This window comes from Pteropus vampyrus, unplaced genomic scaffold (genome assembly GCF_000151845.1).
Source record: "Pteropus vampyrus isolate Shadow unplaced genomic scaffold, Pvam_2.0 Scaffold93, whole genome shotgun sequence".
NCBI classification, from domain to species: domain Eukaryota; kingdom Metazoa; phylum Chordata; class Mammalia; order Chiroptera; family Pteropodidae; genus Pteropus; species Pteropus vampyrus.
In genome coordinates, this window is record NW_011888874.1 from 2,391,102 (window position 1) to 2,394,820 (window position 3,719).

At 44.7% G+C, this 3,719-nt stretch overlaps 1 protein-coding gene across 2 annotated transcripts in view; it reads right to left on the minus strand.

Annotated features, from left to right (window-relative positions):
- RHBDD1 (rhomboid domain containing 1) overlaps nt 1–3,719 on the minus strand; it is a 123,838-nt gene that overhangs the window by 43,638 nt on the left and 76,481 nt on the right. The window lies entirely within an intron of this gene.

Sequence of the window (3,719 nt, forward strand, 5' to 3'; positions counted from 1 at the left end):
TAAATCGAAGAATAGATATGGAGGATTTATATGTTCAAAAATTGAGTGGTGTGAAAATATGATTACAAACATAATACTGAATGAAAAAAAGTAAAGTACAGAACAGTCCGTGCTAAGTGGTCAGCATTTTATAAACTAAACTCAAACCAAATATTTCTCCATAGAAACAAAGGCTAAAAACTCATAAAGGCCTTTTTAAAATGTCTCCGTGGTTTCTTATTCTTAATAAGACGATCACGAAGTGTTTTTCAAGGAAAACAAAACTGAAATGAATGTAAGCCGTTTGCAAAGCTACTTCCTTTGCGGTCACCAATGACCTCATCACGCACTTCAAGAAGAATCTTCCCATCGCTTTCCTAGGAACTCGTTCCACATGCCCTTAAAATCATTCGCTCAAAACGAAAGTTCCATGGTCAAACACGCTTGGGAAGCATTAATTTCATAAACTGGTTTCTCGACTGCGGAGCTAATGAGAATCTTCAGCCTGCCTGGGTCGTTCTGGACCTTCGAGGGGTGTCGTGTGCGGTGTTGCCCAGATTTATCTGAACGCAGAATTTGTGGAGGCGAGCGTGAGAACGAGAGGAAGAGGAAAGGAGAGAGAGGGAAGAGCTGTTTCGGGTGGCCCGTGAGAGCAGGTTGCAGACTCTGTATTATTTTGCTTCTGAATACGTCGATGTGCACCTCCCGAGAATAAGGGACATTCTGCTACTTACCTGCAATACCGTTATCTCGTCCAAGGAAGTTAGCTTAGGTTATTTCCCTAATAACACCTGATCTAGTTCAAATACAAAATTCCCCAAGTTTTCTCAAAAAATGTCTTTTATAGCCAGTTTTTTGAGGTCCTTACATTATATTTGGTTATTTCCCTTTACTATAAAACCACATTCTGCTTCATATATATATTTATTTTATTTTATTTTATTTTTCCCCAGTAGACTTAGTTTCATTGAATTGTAGAAATCCCACATTTCATCTGGTCATTTCTGTCTAGTGTGATTCAGCTTGTTCCCTTATTCAATGTATTTTCTGTATAACAACACTTATATTTAAAGTCTTAGAGCCAGAGTAAACAGTTTTAGCAAGAATATGTCATAGATGGTACCGTGTTTCTCATAATGCATCATGTCAGGAGACGTACACTGTCGGGTCATCCCACTAATACCACGATTTTGATCACTGAGTTCCAGTGGTGACGGCCAAATCTCTCTGTTGCCAAGGTACATTTTTCCTTTGCTAGTAGCATGTCTTCTCTGGCCTGATATTATATCACTGTGTGAATATTCTGTTTCTCAACGACTTTCTGATGATCTTTGGTGATCTTTACAAGACTATCGTTTATTTCACTGGGTTTCTCATTAATTTTTATTTACTTCTTTTAAAATTCCTTTATAGTAAAATGTACTCTTTGTGGTGTACAGACTTATATGAGTTTTGACAAATACAAAGCATCGTGTATCTACTACAATCTAGATACAGAACAGATTCATCACTTCAAAAAATTCCCTTGCACTGTCTTTTTGCGGTTCTAAATAAAATTTGTACAAAGTCCACCCTGAGTAGCTTTGCCCTGACCTGCCACCTGTCTCATGGTATTTCATGTCTCACCTGAAAGTGATTAAACTCCTGTGTGAATAGGAATAGCCACGAGAATCTGTTAAAACACAGGCTCTGGGCCCCTACTGCCCGAGGTCAGGATGCCGAGGCGTGCGTCGAGTGACTGTGATACCGCAGTCCACCGACGACCTGTGATGTAGTGACTAGGAGAACGGCCACGATTCTCCACCTGTCCTCCACCCACGCCCTTTGCAATGTGACTCTGCAGCTTATCCCGTGAAGTGGTGGGGTCTATCTCCCCATCCCACGGATCCAAACTGGTCCTCGTTTCTTTCAGTAGTTAAGACACAGAGGAACTGACGATGTGGCAGCATAATCCTTGCTCGTTTCCACACTCTCGTGGAGCCTGTGCACTGAGGCTGGGTGACCGAGCCTGGGCCAGCTTCCTGGGTGAGGAGTGACATGTGGTCTGATCACCATCTCCTCGGACAGCAGTCAGACATGTGAATGAGGCCATCCTAGAGCAGCCAGGCCCAGCTGACCACTGCAGGCCCCTGTGCATACCAGCCAAGACCACATAAGCCTGACCCAGCTGACTCATATGCTCAAGAGCAAGAAGCCATGCTTACTGTTTTAAGCCACGTGTGTCACAATGATTTGTTATTCTGTATTAGATGACTGATACACCACAGTTCTGATACTCTTCACCTGAGAAATGCGGATTTATTCCTTCCTGACCCCTTCCCCTTGCCACCATCGTAAGGCAGGCTTCCATTTCTCGTTCATACTGCAACCGTCTTCCGCCTCGTCCCCTCTCTTGCTGTCATTCCCCACCTCCATGCACAATGCTGCTGCTCAGACTGTATTCACTGAAGTCAGAAACTGAGTGGTCGTCATTTATGTGTCCCATTGTCTAGCATGATGCCTGGTACCTCCCAGGCTGCTCGGTCCTTGTTGGAGGAACGGCTGCTGCTGAATTCTTAAACCACAGCTCGATCGCATCCCCCGTGCGGGACTCCACTGGCCTTCACGCCAGATGCCGGTCCACTTTCCACGTGGCCTACTTAATTCTAGGGCTTCCGCGATCATGCCCCAGGCTCGCTTCCCACTCTTCTCCCCCTTCTCCTCTTAAAGCTCTGTTCAAAGGTGAGGGCTGGCTGACCACGCCCCTGACTTCTGCATCTGTGCAGATGCTGACTCCTGCCTGGAAGGCCCTTCCAAACCACTGCAAACCCTACACATTTTAAAAGGACCCACTCAAACGCTGCCTCCTCTGTGAAACTCCGACAGCTCTGGTTAAGAAACACTCACCCCGTCTCACGGCCTTCAGCACTTAGCTTGAATCTCTCATATGCATCTGATTTTATGATTCCTTGCATGTTATGGCATCTAGCAGGCACCCCCTACCTTTTTGACTGTGACCTTTTGGAGGGGAGATTCTATCTTTTGCCTCTCTGCAGTCCCCATTGACCCGAACACAGTGCATGAAACAATACGACCTAAATAAATGCTTTCTGAATGAATAGGTCATTTCCAGTCACTACTAACACAGTAAGAACAGTAACATCCAAACTTATCAGCAAAATCCAGAACAAAGATGGTAAAATAAATGTAGTAATTTTCATATATCTGTTTGTAAAGGAATTTGGGGGAATGTCAGTTAAAAATCCAAATTCCTAGGCTCTGCCCGCAGAGATTGGTCCAGGAGGTCTGGGTGGAACCCTGAGTTTGAATTCTTATCAAGCTGTCCATGTGATTTTCAGGAAGGTTCACGGGCGACACTGATACCTAATGACATAGAGCCTTTTTTCAAGTGCCTGGGGATTCTTTTAAAGTTTCTCGACCTTAAGGCCAAAGCACTGAGCGTGGCGGGCCTATAAAAAGAACCGCTTTAACGATACATACAGTCTGGCACCTCATTAGCCCAGGTCGCTGGGGACATGGCATCCCACCCCGTTCTTGGTAATCACAATCGGCACATCGTTTTTTCATCTAGTCATCCTTTTTTTAAATAAACTATGGAAAGTCTGATGTGCTACAAACAGTCCTTTTGCAGACCATCTCACCACATGAAGTCTGTTTTAAAGTAAGTGAAGGGCGCAAAATTCCCACCTTGGTCCCGGAGGCTGGCTCGGACCGCTCTCTCCAGCTGCTCCTCCTCGCTC